Source organism: Balaenoptera physalus, assembly GCF_965194825.1.
Source record: "Balaenoptera physalus genome assembly, chromosome: 16".
Lineage (NCBI taxonomy): Eukaryota > Metazoa > Chordata > Mammalia > Artiodactyla > Balaenopteridae > Balaenoptera > Balaenoptera physalus.
Genome location: NC_138898.1, coordinates 17665073 through 17684996, shown reverse-complemented (window position 1 = coordinate 17684996; position 19924 = coordinate 17665073). Strand labels below are relative to the sequence as shown.

Below are 19924 nucleotides of genomic sequence, written 5' to 3'. Positions count from 1 at the left end.
ACATGACTCCAAGTTTCACCCTCATGATGACCAATACTACAAGTAGCCCTTATTACAATTATGTGCACTTCCTGAAAAGTCATTTAAAACGTTTATTATCTTATTCCTCTAGGAACACAGTTTTAAATGCCTAAAAAATGAACACAAAATCAATTGCATTTTAAGGTTATACAGTCTTAGATGTCTCCACTTCAACATTACAGAACTGTGGCCATATATCCTACACTTTTGTGAGATAGTCTTGTTTTTTAAATATTTGGGCTCTTGCTCTTAGAAAGTGCATCTCACCTGCTGGCTTTGTGCCCTACTTTTTTTTTTTTCTCATAAAACCCGGCCACTATCCATTTATGGTCCTGTCACTCATCAGTTAGTCACAACTTTCTTTTTGAATCCTTTTTTGCTTCCTGCCAGGCCTAGGTCTTGTAGAAAGAAGTTTAGATAAGTTAATAACCCTCTACATGAAAAACAGAACTGACCTTTTTTATTCTAAATTTACTTGCTCCAGTTTCAGTGCATAACCCGATCCAGTTTCCTCACCTGTAAGATGGAGTTAGACAGTATCTAGCACAGTGTATGGCACTTTGTAGGTCCTCGGTAAAGGCTTGTAGAATATAACTGCTGAATTCAAAAGAAGAAGAGCAGAATCCCCCAAAAAAAAGTCAGTCGAAGGATCTGTTTGGCCAAGGTAAGGAAGGGCATCCCAAGGGTGAAAAGCCTCAGTTGGCAGTCTTGGGGCACCGGTGAGAGTGCCCCAAGACTGCCAACGTCTCAAGAGCTTTCTGATGCCTGTGAGCCAAGAACGGCCACACCATGGAGGGAAGGATGGGAGTAAGGACGACCTACTGTTGATAACAGTTACCATCAAGTTTGGAAACACCCTCTGGATGCCCAGCTCTAAGTAAATTTTAAAATCTTGAAGAAATTACCTTTACTTCTGAGCAGCTTGTTAGAACCAAAAGATGACTTGATGGGTTTGCCATCTGGGCAAGGAACAGACTTCTTATTGAAATATTAGTACCTGAGCTACTGTGAAATGAGTTTATTTAGCTCCTCTCCCCGACTCCCCAGCTCTGTGCTTTCTCTTCCCTCCATTTCTTTATGAACTGTTGGCTAGAGAATGTTGCCAGAAGCCTTCACTGTCCAGGAGCACATCAAGCCTGTTTGCCAGATTGAGCTATGTTGATTCTGGATGAGTTTATAAGGCTATGAACTTGCTATTTGCTTCTAGCCATTAATTGATTTCATCTCTCTTGAGAAAAGAAAGGTCTTGTACATAGGCTAATGAGGCAGTGTCCACAGAGCCAATGAGAAACTGGAAGTGGTTCACTGATAAATAATTTTGGAGGCAGACCACACCTTCTAGGATGACCTTCTTCTATAGCATGTGGAGACCAACCTGTGAACGCCTATGAACCCTCTTTAACTGACCCAGCCATTCACTCTTCAGTTACTGATACCTGCTGTAAGCCAGGCACTGGGCCACGTGGCACCCACCCATAAGGAACGAAGAGCATAGTGGGAGAGCCAGACACAGACAATCACAACATAATACGTTAAGTGCTGTATTTGAGTGAGGTATAAACTGCTGTGTGAGCACTGAAGACAGCACAGTTACCTTAGCCTGGAGATCTTAGATAAGACTTTGAAGGGGAGATGACTTTTGGGATCAGACTAGTAGGAAGAAGAGGAATTAACCAGGATAATTTGGGAAAGGAAAACAGAAGCCCCTGAGTTCTGTGTTACCTATCTGGTATTCCCCCTAAATGTTTCTGAGAATGCCTATGCTTTCCCTTTGGAACAAGGCTTCTTTGGACCAAGGCTTTTTTCTGACCCACTGGCTTATCCAGTCATCACCTCAAGCTGTCAGCTGAGGCCAAATGAAAGGGGAATAGAGGGTGGGATTCAGGCATTCAAGTTTGCAGTAACACAAGGCACGCATTCACAAGCACGGCTTCTGACTTGGTAGAGCTGGGGTAGAGCCCAAGTACTAGCTTTTAAGAACAAAAATAAGAACACACTTTACAAGATAAATTTGATACCAGTGATCCCTGGAACACACTTGGAGAAACATGGCCCTAGAATCTTTGCTATGACACGGTGCCTGGCCCAATGTCCCAAACCTTCGAACCCAAAACAAAACCCAAGAAATGCTTGCTAGAGCAGCAAACAACTTAAGAGCTAAGACCAAGTATAACTCCTACTGCCCCCTGGCTGGTGGCATATAGATTCCATCCACCTTTGCCTTGAACGTTATCTTTTTGGAATCTAGGAAAGTCGGTAACTTAAAATCTGAACGTTAAGGAGACATTAATAGATGCTGAAGTGCCAAAAGTGGTTTTCTTCAAGGATAAAACTTTTTCTGTTTAAGCTAGGCTGAGATGTTCCGAAATGTTAGCATTTTGCAATGAGTGTATCTTCTTTTATATTCAGAAAAACAGAACAAAGATCATAGAAAATTGAAAATTTACTGAGGATGGGGTGGTGGACAAAGAGCAATCTACTTTGTTAAAAAGGATTATGAACAGTCAAAAGAAGAGCTTCACCAGACCGTGAAAAAGAAGGGAGGCGTCTATAAATGGATTACCTTCTTATTTTTTTTAAACATCTTTATTGGAGTATAATTGCTTTACAATGGTGTGTTCGTTTCTGCTTTATAACAAAGCAAATCAGCTATACGTATACGTATATCCCCATATCTCCTCCCTCTTGCATCTCCCTCCTACCCTCCCTACCCCACCCCTCTAGGTGGTCACAAAGCACCAAGCTGATCTCCCTGTGCTATGCGGCTGCTTCCCACTAGCTATCTATTTTACATTTGGTAGTGTATATATGTCCATGCCACTCTCTCACTTCGTCCCAGCTTCCCCTTCCGCTTCCCCGTGTCCTCAAGTCCATTCTCTACGTCTGCATCTTTACTCCTGTCCTGCCCCTAGATTCTTCAGAACCTTTTTTTTTTTTTAGATTCCATATATATGTGTTAGCATACGGTATTTGTTTTTCTCTTTCTGACTTACTTCACTCTGTATGACAGACTCTATGTTCATCCACCTCACTACAAATAACTCAATTTCGTTTCTCTTTATGGCTGAGTAATATTCCATTGTATATATGTGCCACATCCTCTTTAGCCATTCATCTGTCAATGGACACTTAGGTTGCTTCCATGTCCTGGCTATTGTGATTACCTTCTTATTGATTATGGTTTTTACTTTGGGATAGCAGATGTGCCCGACTCACCACAGGGAACGTTTGTAAGAAAGTCAACAGCTATTCTCAGGGACTCATTGAGCAAATATGTATTGAACGCTTCCTGGCTACCAGGCCCTCTTGATTTCCACTCCTGGTGCTTTCATTTTGGAATGCAGCCAACCATGAGAGCAAGTGGCCATCAGTGGAATCCAGACTATGGGTAGATGCTCAAGAATAATGCCACCTGTAAGAGACTAAACGCAGAAGCAAGGATTCCCAGTGTCCCCGGCCAGTACACGCTCATTCTGAGAAGACCGTCTTTGGATAGATGTTGCCTCTCCTCCCAACAGCCCTGCAGACACATACCTTCATAGCACGTCAGAGAGGGGGGCGCCCCCAGCCCTCAGCATGCAGTACAGCCCTCTGATTTTACTGAAAGGTAAACTGAGACACAGAAAAGGGAAGAGACTCAGCCAAGCACCTGTTATCTGAGTAGTAGTGCTTTTGTCTGTCTGCCCGATGCTGGAGCTAGAAAGACGATCATGACAGGTCCCTTATCCTCATGGGAGCCTGGTGAGATAAACAGATGCCCTAAGTAACAATTTCACTGCAGTATGGTAAGTGGTGATAGAATTACAGGGTACATACTTGGTTCGGGAATAGGCAAGGCTGTGGGGGAAGAGAGAAGGCCATGCTCTGTGACCCTTTGTCTGCCTCATGCTTGGGATGGGAATGGAGCCATCGCCCTCAGTTTCTAGAAGGGATCAAGGCTGAGGGAGGCCACATGGAGGAAGTCGGGGTATGAGGTTAGCCACCATGGGCTCATGGGTTCAAGTCTCAAGCTCCTTAAGTTCTTTGAGCGCCAGCTTCCATGTACGTAGTTCCTACCTCATAGGATTGTTTTAAGGCTGATATAATGGGTGCACAAGTGCTCAGCACATAGTAGGCTTTCAGTGAATAGAAGAACTCTAGCCATTCCAACACCCATTCACATCCTTCTATAAAAGAGATCACAAAGCTGAGGTCAGTTCCATGTTAAATAAAGGAGAAGGTCCTGAGGATGTATATTTGCTTGCTTTGGGCCCCAATTATCTCCCCAGACCAGAGACCAGACACCCCGTCGCCCCCGCACTTCTGTCCTGAGACCCCAGGAGGTGCTTGAGCCTGGCCAGCCATGGGCACCAGGAACAAACGCAACCTTCCAAGACAGATGTCTCTTCCTTCCCAAAGCAGACCTATAGCTCTAGGGGGAGAGGCCTCCAGAACTACACCTCCCCAAACGGTGTCCCATTAAGCCCTAGAGCTAGCTATGAAAGTCATTTAACAGAAGCATCCCAAATCCCCCTCTTAACGCAGGGAGAGGTGCGGGAGCTCCAGCAGCTCCTTTAATGCAACTGGATTAATTGCCTACTCAGAAACAGCTCGATTCTAAATGATCCTAAATGGCCTCTAATACCTGTAATCTTCCCTCCACCACGTTGCCCGGCTGCATTGCTTAAGTGGAGCTGGTTCTGGGAGCTGGTTTGCTCAGTAAACAGCAAGGAGCGTTACCGGAGGCCAAGGAAATCAGGCTCAGTTCCAAGGGAAGGCTGAGAAATTGATGAAAACGTCACTGGCCTATTCACCAGCCTAACTGGATTCCAGAAAATCAAGCAGAGGAATTCGGCCTGGCTTGTTCCACAAACTCAGTGTTCCCGTGCAGGGCTGGACAATCAAAAGAGGTACTACCAGCTCTCAGCCCTGGGCCCTTCACCGGGTGTCCCTCTCGAAGGTCTTGTTCTCCTTTCTGAAGAGGGAGCTGTGATGGCACCGGGATGCCTGTCAGTCAATCTACCTGGAACCAGCAGAGGCTGGGGGCTGGGACGTGAAGGGCAGTGAGTTTGGCTTTGGATGTGCACTTGCCTGTATCTATAAGTGAGTGTGATGGTTAAGAGAATGGACTCTAGTTGATATCCTGGCTCTACCATTACTGCTTGGTCACCTTGGGCAAGGTACCTCTTAGTGCCTCAGTTTCCTCATCTGTAAAATGGGGGTGATTATAATAGCACCTACCTCAAGAGGTTGCTGTGAGGATTAAATGCCTTAGTGCATATATGTCTAAGGTGCCTGAATAGTCTCTGGGTCATGGAGAATGCTCTATGTGTTTGCTTTCACTGCCCCAGCTTCCCTGCCTACACGTGGGTGGGCATGTGGCATCTCTCAGTCTCGATCCCTTCTGTAAACTGAGGGTGATGGCTGTTGTGCAGGTGAACTGGTGAAGGTGCACGGGGCATGGCACTGAGATGTCCCATGAGCATTAGCTGCCTTCTCCTGCTGAACAAATGCTGGAAGCTTGTCCATCTTCTCATCCATGCTGCCAAGCCTGTGAATGCTCTGACTAGCTGGCTGCCCTCTCTGACCATGTCTGCAGTTTCCACAGAGATGCACACAGAGCACTGAGGGAAGGCAGGGTCACCTGAGTGGGGAAACAGGTCAGGAGAGGCTGGGCTACACGCACCTGGGAAACAGAAGGTGGGTAGACAGGAGCCTACATTTCCTCCTTGCAGGCCAGTAATGGTGAGGATCAGGGAGAAAGTCAGGCATGCTCTATTTGCTTGAATCTTACACTATTTGAGCCTGTCGCTGCCTTTGTTGCCCCCTCCTTGGGAGCTTTCACCACACCCACGTCTGGCCCTGACAGTTCTTCTGAGTCCCTGGCAAACAGATACCAGCAGAGCATGCATGTGGATTTCCACAAGGACAGCATCTTGCATGACAAGGACATCGAGGACAAGATGCAGAACTGTGGTGCTGGAGACCACAGCCAAACAACCCTGGCCACTTAGTCAACGTTATCACCAGCGACTTAGATGCCGAGAGCCGTGCTTGTCCTCACTCCGCAGCTGTTTACCCTCTGTACCTGGTGCACACGCCTTTTTCTCTACTTACTGGCTGCCATGTGATCACTGCCTCGGTTGCTTCCTCTGTGAAATGGGGCTAATTACCGTGCCTACAACATCAGGGGACGTGGGGGTGGAAGGGGTAATATCAGCCATGGTTAGTGCTTGTTCAGCACTCATGACGCACCTGGCGCTGAACACCTCACGGACACCATCTCACTGAACCTTCCCATGACCCATGTGTGGCGAGCCCTGCCGTCAATCCCCACTGCGCAGATGAGAAAACAGAGGAAAAAGGACGGCTAATGAACCTGCCCCAAAGTCACACAACAAAGTCCTTGGCACATCGTAAGCACTCAAAAACATGTAGCTGTTTTGGCAGCTACCGTAAGTGCTAAGCTTTGGGGGAGAAAAAGGGCTCACAGCCTGAGGAAGGTACCTGAGAGAGTCAGGGGCTGATGGGACTAGTAACAATGACTGGGGAAGGTCCCAGAGGTGATGGTGCCCTGCATGAAGAGACTGAGGGCAACTCTTTGGGGTCCCCATGGCCAGGTAAGTTTTGAAGTGGGCTTAATTCAAAAAGGGCTGGGAGCTGAAGACCCAGTGCCCACTCCAAGGCGACCAGGAGTAGCTGGAGCAGATCAGGGGCCCCACATAGACAGCAGGGACTATCACAAGTCACATCATCACCCTGAGCCTCAGTGACCCCGTCTGTAAACTAGGCATACAGATGCCTACCTTGTCTATCAATAGGAGGCTATGGGGACTCACTAAGATGGGCCAGTCCGGTTATTCCTCACAATCTCTCTCAGAGGGAGGAACAACTTCCTGGACTGGGCTTAAGGCAAAAACAAATGCCCCCACGAGGCAGAAGCCTGAGAGCTCTGGCGGGGGGCAGGGGCCCAAGCATGTCAACATTCATCTATTTCGTAAGCAACAGCTTCCCGCAGGCCAGGCAGATTTTTCTTTTTCAAAGCAAAAGAGCAGCTAATGCTCCAAAAGCTGCCTATGCCGTAAATGTTATCTTTAATCCTTACAGCAATCCCACGAGATAAATCTTATTCTGATTTCACAGAAGTCAGAACTTGATTTTCCCAAGAGATTAAATGACTCACCCAATGGCAGACAGCTGGCAATGTGGGAACTCAAGGTATGAACCTAAGGCTAGCCAGCTCCAGTATTCTCACCCATGATTTGCATTCTACTTTCTGCTCCCAACCCTTCTTTACTCTGCCTCCGCACACCTGCTAGGAGACATTGCACTCCTGTGTGTGTGGACATTTTACCGTTATTAACCTCGTGGGTTATGAGGATGTTGAGACTCTTATGGGCCTCTGGTGATGCAGGAGCAAAAGGAAGACAGTGACAGTCCACTCACTGGGTTGTCTCAAGATGAAATGAGGACAGGCACAGAGCATCTATCAAAACACATGAGGAGGTGCTCAATCCCCCTATTAGTTGGGCAGATGTGACCCCATTTTTGGGCTAACAGACTGGCAGAAATGAAAATATTCCTGTAAGTTCAAGTGTTGAGAAAGACGGGAGGAATACTCTTTTACACCACTGATGGACGCACCAATTGCTAGAGCCACCTAGGAGAGCAATTTGGTAAGACCTAACAAAATCTAAAACATTACCTCTATACAGTTGCCCAAGGGAAACGCCCTGTGCCCCAAGAAGCAGGTTAGGGGAGGGTCATTAAAGCATTTATTTTGGTAATGGCAAAACTGTATAGCCGGATTTCCCTGGTGGTGCAGCGGTTAAGAATGTGCCTGCCAATGCAGGGGACATGGGTTCGAGCCCTGGTCCGGGAATATCCCACTTGCCGCGGAGCAACTAAGCCCGTGCACCACAACTACTGAGCCTGCGCTCTAGAGCCCGCGTGCCTAGAGCCCATGCTCTGCAACAAAGACAAGCCACCGCAATGAGAAGCCCGCGCACCGCAACGAAGCCCCAATGCAGCCAAAAATAAAATTAATTAATTAATTTAAAAACAAAAAACTGATAGCCAACCAAAATGTCTATTGATGGACTAATGACCAAATAACTACGGTATATCCCTTGTGTGAAATATTCTCCAAGAAGCAGAGATAAATAGGAAAAAAAGTGAATTCTAGAATATAATCAAATATCTTAAGTTAAAAAAACTCAAACATGACAATAGGTTTTACAGATACATATGTAAGCATGAAAAGCACTGGATGAAGTCTTTTATATTGATAAGTATGGTACCTATGAAGCAGTGGGGGAGGGCCACAGGTCGAAGTAGACTTGGTATTATCTAATCTGTTCTAATTTTTCATAAGGTGAATTTGTATTCACATATGATTTATGTATTTACAAGGGTAAAATAATAATAATAATTGTAGTAATAATTATACTGTATTAAGTGCTAACTCTGAGTATTCAGTTTCATTCAAAATAAAACAAATCAATTAATAAATAAGCTTATATGTATCTACTCTAATTAGCACACTTGTACATGCCACCCTTTTTTTTTTCTTAACTGAAACGGGAATAATCGTCTCCACTGTGCTGACAATGAAAGTAAGGCTCAGCTTAGCCAACCTGGCCCGTTCATCAGGAACAAATTCAGGACTGAAAACTGACTGTGTGCTTCCAAGTTCGGTTCTCTTTCCATCTCTTCATTCATCCGACAAGTCTGAGCACTGCCCATAGCCCGGGCACCAAGCGAGGCACTGGGGGTGCATCAGGGGACAAGACAGATGTGCCTCCTGATTTCACTGCAACACAGTCCAGAGAGGGAAGCAGACAGAGCCACGCACCTTTACTACGCAGGGTGCCGTGCCTGGACTTCACAGGTAATGGCTTATTCTTTACTGATGTCTGAAACAAAGTAGGGAGCACAACGAAACAACTAGATTTGGGTCTAGCTCATCACCTATGAAGTCCACCACTAGTGTGGCCCGCTGATTCTGATTCTCCCAATAGATTCCTGAATAATGAAAATGGTGACTGAGCATTCACTATGTGCCAGGCATCATTCTAACATTTAAACGCTTTGACATTTAATTTTCACAATATCCCTACGAAGTGGGTGCTGTTACAATCCTCATTTTACAGATGAGGAAAGTGAGGCACAGAGACTGAAAAAAAAAAAAAAACAAACCAGAAAACAAAACACAAAACAAAGAAAAATTTGCTTGAGGTTCTACAGCTAGTAAATTCTAGAGCCAAGGTTCAATGCAGCAACATTTCAAGCTCGATGTCTAACGTGAGATCCCCGTGCTCCGCTGCCTTCCCGGTGAAATGCTGCAAAGTGCCTGACAGGACATCCACGCATCAAGGTTCCTTCTCCTAGTCTTCCATGAAATCTGAGCAATATTCATTGAATATCATATTGTCTCTCCTTTTTTAAGAGTCAGCGGTGGCTGGAGAGAGGGTGAAAGGGTGGGTTCTTTTGGGCTAAATCTCCTGTCCCCTGTTAGCAGAAATTAACAGGCTCTGCAGAGAGGGGACTTATTTTTCAGCAAATGCAAGCGTGCAAGAGCCTCTTGACCACAGCCCCCTAATCAGAGAAGCATCTTGCTAATTGTCACTAATGTGATTAGCAGAATTAATTGGCCACTCAAAAATATTACACATCAAGCCACATGGGGACTAACCTGTGCCATCATCGGGAACATTATTGCTCAGTACAGAGAGGGTAAGACAACTGGCCTCCACAGGGACATCTTGATGTTCCCATTTACTCCTCTCATGAATCATGAGCGTATGGTGTGTTAGACAGAGAGATGGCAGACTATTCATCTGGGCTACTTCACTGATAGAAATCTGTCACCTCTAGCTCCCATCTCCCACAGCATAGAACCTCTTCCTGCCCTCCTCCCCACACCCTATCCCCTTCCCCTCCACATTAAACCCTTCCATACTTCCACTCCATTATCCTCCTGGATCTTCACTGCCTTTTGGTAAACTATTCACTTTCCAACAAAGATCCAGAAGTCGCCAACCTGTGGAGTTATCTCTAATTCTCCTCCTCTGGTAGGTCACGGTGATATGTACAAACTTCTATTTTACCAACACTATGGGACCAGTCTTCCATTGGCAATAGACGCTCAGGGTCAGATATTATGCTGTTTTCACTATATGCCCACATCACTATGCTATATCCCCACATCCTAATTAAAGTGAGCAGCATTCCATAAGGCTCAGAATTTACTGACTGATTGTTTCTGCATCTTCGGGCTGGGCGCACATTGACTGCGGTTCTGGACTCAAGGGTATGGATTTAGGGAATGTGCACTTTGCATTGCCAGGGAATTATGTGAAAATACCACACACAGGATTGGTTATATTTTTACCAGGTGAAAAAATGCCATATGCCACAGAAAACTCAAACTCAGCATTTCCCACACTAAACAGTTTCCTCCTAAAACTGTTGTTCTCATTGTGTGTTTCTGATATTGGTGAATCCAAAAACCAGGAATCACCATCCCTTTCTTTAACTTCCCCTGCTTTAATCAGTGGTCAACTTCAATATATCTATTTCTTTAACTGCTCTCTAGTCAACCCCCTTCCTACCAGACTTATCTTAGTCTAAGTCTCAACGTTTCCCGCCAGATTCAGATATCTGCGGAATGCATCATACACAAGAGATAAGATCAAGACAAATATCATATGACACTGCTTACATGTGGAATCTTAAAAAAGGGTACAAATGAACCTATTTACAAAACAGAAACAGACTCATAGACATAGAAAACAAACTTATGGTTATCAAAGGGGGAGAGGGATAAATTAGGAGTTTAGGATTAAAATATACACACTACTATATATAAACTAGATAACCAACAAGGACCTACTGCATAGCACAGGGAACTATACTCGATATCTTGTAATAACCTATAATGGAAGAGAATGTAAAAAAGAATATATGTATATATGTATCAGTATAGGTATATGTATGTATAACTGAATCACTTTACTGCACACCTAAAACTAACACAACGCTGTAAATCAACTATATTTCAATAAAAATTTTAAAAAACTAAGAAAACCCCCATGATCTAACTGCTTTGGGGAATCATGATTTATATACAATAAACGCAAAAATATAAAGAAAAAACAAGCAGAACAAAGCAATTTGGAGGAAATGGACTATGCAGGGGTGAAGACAAATTAAAAAACAAAACAAAACTATTATTAACATCCCCAGAGAGATAAGAGAACATATTATAAAACTGTGAACAAAATGTTAGGAAAAAAGGAACATTCTAAAAACAAGAAAGAGCCCTTGGAAATTAAAAATATGGTGGTATGTATTAAAATTCAGTAGGAAGGTTAGAAGAGGAAGCTGAGGAAATCTCTTGAAAAGCAGAACCAAAAAAGCCAAAGAGCTGGAAAATAACAAAAATAGAAGTAGCCAGCAATCCAGCAGTTCTAACAAACAAATAATAAAGTTCCAGAAAAGGAAAGTGAGAAAATGAAGGGACGGAATAATTAGCAAAGATGTTTAAGAAAACTTCCTCGAAGTAAAGGGCAGGTATTGCCAGAACGAAATATCGTACCCTGTGTCCAACCGCAATGGATAAAAAGTGATCCACATTAAGGTATGCAGTTGTGAATTTTTAGAATTATGAGATTGATAACATCCAACAAAGTTGGGCAGGGAGCAGGTCATAATCAGGAATCAGAATGGCTTTAGTTTTCTCAAAAGCAATGTTGGGTGCTGGGATACAAAGGAACAATGTCTTCCATTCGAAGGAAATTATTTCCAGTCAAATCACTCATTTAGTTAAGGGTTGACTATGTAAGGACTTCACATATTGACCTCCTGGACACACTTCCTTAGGAAGCTACTGAAGGAAGTATCCCTCCAAGACAAGGCAATAAAACAAGAAAAAAAGGAGTCAGAGGCCATGGGAGCAGTGACACAGTAGTGAAGCACGGAGAACCCCTGGGTTGATGGTGAAGGAAGATCCCAGGATGACAGCTGTGTACCAAGTGGAGAGAGTAAAACAGCAGAAGAGAACAGGCCAGAGGCTCTGGGAGAGCTTTCTGTAGGAGGATGAAATTTAAAAAAAAAAAACAAAAAACAAGCATCTGAATATCTTGAGAAGAGCGTTAGATAACTGGCAGAGAGTTTGGGCTGAATCAGTAATAAAAACATAAAAATGAAGCAAACAAACCATAAACAAGGCAAACGTTAGCTTCAGGGAAAACATCATAGTTGTGAAGGAAGGGAAAATAATCATAATATACTACATGGCTCTGTTCTGAATGGCATTTACATGGTCAAAATACTGTAAACACTGAATGTTGATCTAACCAAAATTAGTATGTAATTTGATTGGAAGGATGGGGAAGGTGGGTGGGAAGGCTGTGTGTGTGTGTGTTAGGTGGGGGAGCAGGGAGAGCTAAATCCTCTTCCTCAGTGAGAAGCTAATAGATAACGGTAAAGTGGAAAAAATCACACGTACCAATAAAAGTTGCTATTTAGAAATACAGGATTAACACAATCACAAGCAGGTGCAACGTGCTTGCTGCGGCGGGGCGGGGGGAGGCTACCCTCACCCCTAACACACACTGAAGAACAATCTGACTATGGGCACCAGCACCTCGGATAAAAGATTTTAAATATAAAGAAAGTTGCCCAATACAGTGCCAACACTCCCTAGGTTAATTCAAATTTAATGTAATCCCAATAAAAATGCCACGAAGATGATGCTACCTTTCATATAAGAAATGAACAACACTGACAAACTCTGGGAAAAAAAAAAGAGCATATGGTGGTGGTGAAGAGGGGAATGAGGGGTAGCTTAGCTCTCCAAGATATTAAAGCATATTTTAAGTTTCAGTAAATAAAGTCATAGGATTCTGCTACACTAGTGGACAAAAGGAATGTATAAAAAATACAGAAACAGATAAAAATACACCATGGATTTAGAATAAAGGTGAAATAAAAATCAATGCGAACAGAGATAAATTATTTAGTAAATAGTGCTGGGTGGCCACTTGGGGAAGAAAAATGCAACTGGATCCACACTTGACACGAAGGTAAACTTCAGATGGATCAAAGCGTCAAATGTTTAATGCAAAAGATGAAAGTATAAAAGTAATAGAAGAGGGCTTCCCTGGTGGCGCAGTGGTTGAGAGTCTGCCTGCCAATGCAGGGGACACAGGTTCGAGCCCTGGTCTGGGAAGATCCCACATGCCGCAGAGCAACTGGGCCCGTGAGCCACAACTACTGAGCCTGCGCGTCTGGAGCCTGTGCTCCGCAACAAGAGAAGCCGCGATAGTGAGAGGCCCGCGCACTGCGATGAAGAGTGGCCCCCGCTTGCCGCAACTAGAGAGAGCCCTCGCACAGAAACGAAGACCCAACACAACCATAAATAAATAAATTAAAAAAAAAAAAATGATCAAGTCCTTTTAAAAAAAAAATAATAATAAAAAAAAATAAAAGTAATAGAAGAGACTTTTGTTTATTTATAAATTTGGAGTGGGGAAGGTGCAAGTGTGACACAAAATCTAGAAGCCATAAGAGGAAAGGTTAATAACAATGTACTATATATATAAAAAAAAAATCTGCATGGCTAAAATCACTATAAAGCAAAGTTAACAGACTTTAAACTGGAATACATTTTAGCTCATAGTTTTCCTAAGGACTACTACAAATCAATAAAATCAGGAACAACTACCCAACAGAAAAAAGGGCATAGGAAATAGTTCCCAGGGAAGAAAACTATAAATGACTCTTAAACACCCGAAAAGATGCTCAAATTAATTTACAATTCCAGTCATTTAAAATGATATTTTACGAGATACAACTTTCAAATATGACACTGGAGAAGTTAAAAATGGATATATAATGTACTTTGTTGGTGAGAGCGTAGAGAAAACAAGTGCTTTTACATTTTTCTGTAAAAACGGCAACGTTATACAATCTCTATGGAGAAGATAATTTGGCAAATCTACGAAAATTACATCTGCAAACACCTTGGGACCAACAATTCTAAGGATTTTTCCAACTACTATACTCACACATACATGAAATAATGTTTATAAAAACAAATGACTGCAAAACAAACAAACGAATGACTGCAAACTGGTTATACATCTATTAGCATAAAAGTGTCAATCCATTAAGTTACATCCATATCATGATAAATAGCCATAAAAAGTTCTTTATGTAATTGAATAATTTCCAAGCTATAGTGATAAGTGAATTAAGCAATATGTTAAACAGTAGGTCTATTAATATCTTTGTTTAAAAAAAAAGGTATTGGGGGATGGACATGTATACACTGATGTGTATAAAATTGATGCCTAATGAGAACCTGCAGTATAAAAAAGCAAACAAAACAACTAATACTAAACTTTCATTGGGTTATTTGTATGGAAATATGTTAATATAAATCTTTCAGACATTACATGAAATTTCTAAAAATCTTATATTTGTATTTGTATGGAAATATGTATGGAAATATGTTAATATAAATGTTTCAGACATTACATGAAATTTCTAAAAATCTTATATTTGTATTTGTATGGAAATATGTTAATATTAATGTTTCAGACATCACATGAAATTTCTAAAAATCTTATATGTTCTGGTATAATGTTATAAGTAATAATCCTAGTTATTACTTTAAAATGTATATCTCAGAAATAACTAATTTTCTTGTCAACTGCATTATTATGAACTTTCATCAAATCTTTTACCGTGGTCATTTTTAAGTCTTTTGTCATTTACAGACAGTTCTGGGTGTACTCTGATGATTTTGCAAATATGTTCCTATAAAAGGGTTTCATCTTCAAGAAATTCATGGAAAAGACTCTGACATGTACAGGTTTCTGGTAACTGACTGTACTGCTGAACTGAATGAATAAGCATTTTCAGAACTCTGATGAAAAACTGATGAACTCATAAAAGTGCTAACAAAAGATCAAGATAAAAAAAACAATTAATTACATGGGACTGAGTGAACTGATGAGGATGAGTATAATTTTTGTGACTTTCTGTCTGAATTAAAAAAGAAAAAAAATCCCACAAGGACTCAGAGGCAAAGAATATACAAATCAATTTTCACGGCAAAGTAAAGGAGCTGTTACAGTGGAGGATTACTGGACTGAATGTCAATATTATGACATAGTATGAGTGTGTTTCATGTTTGGTAATGGCAATCATTGTTGCTTTTGTTGTGGTCATCCATGTACAATGCTTGGTGTCAGTCTAAAAAAAAAAAAAAAAAAAAAGGTATTGGGAGGTTATATGTACATATTTGCTTACATATGCATAAATATTTCTCTACTTATCAACTCTATACTTTGATTAAGGGAATGGAATTGCTTTGCAGGGAAGGGAATTGTGCAGCTGAGGGACACAGATTGAAGGGAAAGTTACATTTTATTGTACATTCTTTTGTGTCTTTTGAATTGAGCCTCAGAAATGCATCACTTACATAAAACTACAACATGCTGAATTAATTTAAAACTTTTGAATATGCCATTTTAGGTATTGTAGAGTAAGCAAGAAGTTCAGAAAAGTGGAAAATACTTGGTAGACATGGAAACCAAGAAACATGAAATTAATTTTGAATGATCCTATGTACCTGCATTCACAGAAGTTATTCCCTTCTTTAATTAATGTGAATTAAGCTCTCCATGTATATGTGGAAGAAATACTATAAAATGAAAGAATTAAAAATGTATAGTTAGAGACTGTACATTCATAGCAGATAATAGATTATTTTACACACAAAGAAATAGGTATGTGATTTTTATTAATAGAAAAGTAGGCAGAGTCTCAGAATAAACAAAGAGAAAAATCATAAAATTATCCCATGATAGAAAAAAAAACTGATAAAGCTCAACTTCTACTTTTGATTAAAAACTCTAAGCAAACCAAGAATAAAAGATAACATTCTTAACTTGGTATAGGTTATATACCTAAAACTTACAGTAAATAGTATATATTTTTGAGAAACTTTAGAAACATTCTTTTTACGATTGGGAACAAGACAAAGATACCCACTATCACTGGTTCTGTTTATCAGAGAAAGAGGAAAGCAACAGACTAAGCTGTAAATATTAGAAGGAAAGAGAGATAATTTTCATTATTTGCAGATAATACAATCATACATACAGAAAGTGTAACACAATCAACAAATAATAGAATAAATAAAAGTTTTACTAGGTAGCCAGATACAAAATCTACTCAGAAAAATCAAAAGCATCTTTCAATACCACCAATAACTAAAAAACATAACAAAAAAGATATCATACTATGGCAACAAAGACTATAATGTATCTAAGAATTAACCAAGAATTCACAAGACCTATATGAAGACAGCTTTTAAAAATCTCATGAAGGACATGGAAAAACTGAACAAACCCAGGCATTCCATGTTCTTGGAAAGAATGGAATTATATAACCAATATGCCAGTTTTTTATTAGATTAATCTATAAACTCAAAGCAATCTCATAAAAATTCAAATTGAGTTCTTTTTTGAACTAGATAAACAGTTTAAAATTTATGAGAAAGAATAAAAATCCATGACTAGCTAAGGTGGGGCATGGAAACTTGCCCTATCCAATACTGAGACAGATTAAAACAGCATAGTTATAGTGGAATTGAACAGCAAGCTCTGAGATAGACCATTGAAAACATAAAAATGTATTATATGATAAAGGTTACATTGCACATCAATGAATAAGCAATGGACAGATGAGTAAACGTGTTAGAAATACTGTCTCACCCTATGGAGATAAATATAACATACAAAGGTGGATTCCAAATGGATAAAACGCCAAAACATGCAAAGTAAAACAATGAAGATAACAGAAAAAAATACAGGAGAGCACCTTTGTAATTTAAAGGTGGAGTACTTTGGAAAACCTTAAAGGCACACATCACAAAAGCATTGAGGAATTTTATTACGTAAAAATTATGGATTTATGTTCAGTAGAAACAGACAGAACACAGATTCAGAAAAGATACCTGCAATGTCTAAAATCAACAGCTGAATAATATCTAGAATATAAATTCAACTTGTGAAAATTTAATAGAAAAGACAGGAATCATTCCTCCAAAAAACAAGCAGAAGTTATATGAATAGACAATTAATAAAGAAGAGGAAACCTAAAATGCTAATAAGCATTAGACTGATGCTTAAATTTAGTAGTAATCAGATAAATGAAAATTAAAACAATGTACTGTCATTTACACTTAATAGACTGACAAAAATATAAGAACGCTGGATAAGTGCCACTGAGTAAGAGCAGAGTTGTGAGGACCTAGGAACACTTAACCACAACTCTGGGAGTGTAGACCGGTGTAGCCATTCCAACTAATACACTCTATGCTCCAGAAATTCAAACCCTGATTTATAGTCCAAAGAACTTCTCACAGAACTCCATGAGTAAAAGTGTATCAGGATGTCATATATGCTGGGGGTGATTTGGAGACAACCTGGGCACTCATTCTGGGGGAATGGATAAGAAAAGTGTAGAATATACTGCCAGGGCCAGAAGTAATGGGTGAAATACTAACTCAGATGAAATTTTAAAAATATACTGCTGATTGGAAAAAAGGGGGAAACAGAATAAGCTATAAATGATTTATTTGTGTAAATGTAAAAATACTCAAAATAATAAAATGCATTTTCCCCGGAACACAAACAAAGGAAGATACATTAAACACATTAAAAAGGCAGTGCGGGTTGGGGAGGGGGAAATGGGAAAAGGGAGTGACCAAATAAACGAAGTAAGACAGGGTCTTCTACAGGCCCATGTGATTAGCCCGCAAAAACAAAAGGATATCATTAACTCAACTACCTGCGCTAAAGGTCAAAAGGAAAGTCAGTTTCATCTTACCTCTACGAAACACTGAGCAAATACTGTAAAATGATCCATGTGATGAGGCACCCACTTATTCATCTCATCGACCTAGAACCCTGTGTAGAGGCACTTCCTTTGGTAACAGTCCTTCATCATTGGTACAGAATGGGAGAGAAAGATTGTCCTTTACGTTATGTACAATTTCCAACAGCTGGCTATGACCCACTGCCTTCTCTCCCATTGGTCAGACATACCTAAGGTATCTCAGCACCACTGGGGAAAACTGTGGTCAGGACGTTCTCAAGGGCAGAACTCCACCCTGATTCATTTCTAGGTCAAGGACCAACCTCATTAAATCACTGAATGAATAATTCTGAACTTACCCAAAAGTGCTTAAACAAAGACCAGTTTGTTTACTTCAAATTAAAAATGGGTATGGGCCGTGAATGGTTTGAGATTTTGTAGTTTTTTTGGGGGGGAGCGGGGGAGGGGACTGGGGGCTGATCTAAAATTGAAAAATCATGGGAACCATTTACGAAATAACTGCTATGTGCCAATCACTCCCCATTTATGATCCATAACACCTACAACTAATTTTACAAGATAAACCTCAACCTCATTTTGTAGATGAGAAATTATGGTTCCATAGTGGGTAGCTGTTCACTGCTTTGTCTTCTGCACACACCTTGCTTTTGTGAATTGTGAATCACTCTCCTTCCCCACTTTATCCTGGTGGGTTGCCAATCACCTTCCCAACTTTCTTGGCACAAGGGGTAGGTATGTGATCTCAGCAAGGGCAATAGAAGTCTGTCTGTCTTTCTGTGACTAAAAGTATCTCTGCCCCTTGGCAAATGAAGATAATAAAGAGAAAAGCAATGATATGACTGAGAAAAGGAAGGAGAGAGAGAGGGAGAAGGACAAAATAAAAGAGAGACACAAGGTAAATCCTGCCCTTGAACTTTTTAATTACATGAGCCCTAAAGTTCTCATTTTGGTTAAAGTTTTTTGAGTTGGGTTTCTACCAACTGAATCAAAAGAGCAGATGAGCTGCCCAAGATCACACAGCCAGTAAATGGCCAAGCCAGTTGTCTTCCTGATCCAAAGCCTTGTCACGCCCCACTGAACCCCGCTGTCTCTTGCCTGGGCACAAACTCAGATGGGTTCTAAGGGGCCATCCAGGCTCCCAGCATGTTGGACCTTCCACTTTGGAACTGCTTCAACATGGAGCCAAGATCCTCCATTATAGGTAGATCAAATTTTTAAACATTGCCCAAGCTTAGGTCTGTAGGAGGGAAAAAGAAGATCCAGAAAATGTTTTTCAAAATTTTAGTGAGACTGGAAGGAGATAAGAATGACACATCAGAGGTCAAACACTTGGTTTTGAAGGCATTTCTCAGAGAGTCCATGTCTTATTGGAGCAATGGCCCCCTCACTGCAATAAATAAATGACCACACAGGGAGACTGCTTTGAAGAGACAGAGCTCAGAGTGTGAGCCCTGGGATTGGACTTAGTTCCTCCCTTACTGGATGTGTACACTGATAACCCTATTTCACTTCCCTATGCTTTCAGAAGCCTCATCTGTAAGTTGGGGATGATGGTAACCTTCTTCATGGTGTTTTTGTTTTTTGTTTTATATAGATGAAAGGTAATCACACACATAAAACATCTGGAAGAATGCCTACACATCGACGACCCTCAGTAAATTATACATCTCCCTCTATAAGATGTATGTTATATGTATTTATGCATATTAGACTTTTTAAGGCATTAATCCTGGTTTGTTGATTAAAACATCTGCCTTGTTACTCTATCATCATACCCTGCACAGAGCTGGGCCACTCCCATTTCATACACTTCCCAGCAGGCTCATTCTTTCAGAAATAGTCATCAGGCACACACAAAAAGCAATTTAAATGGTTCATCTTTCCTCTTTTCATCCATAGACAAATTTCAATAATTATCTTAGTCAACCCATTAATTAGTCTAAATTTGCCCAAGCATAATTGATGCTGCCTCCACAATCTTCTATAAAAATTTGAAATGGATGGCTAA

General features: G+C 41.0%; 1 protein-coding gene across 15 annotated transcripts in view; it reads right to left on the bottom strand.

Annotated features, from left to right (window-relative positions):
- Nucleotides 1–19924, bottom strand: part of PTPRT (protein tyrosine phosphatase receptor type T) — a 1093164-nt gene that overhangs the window by 461012 nt on the left and 612228 nt on the right. The window lies entirely within an intron of this gene.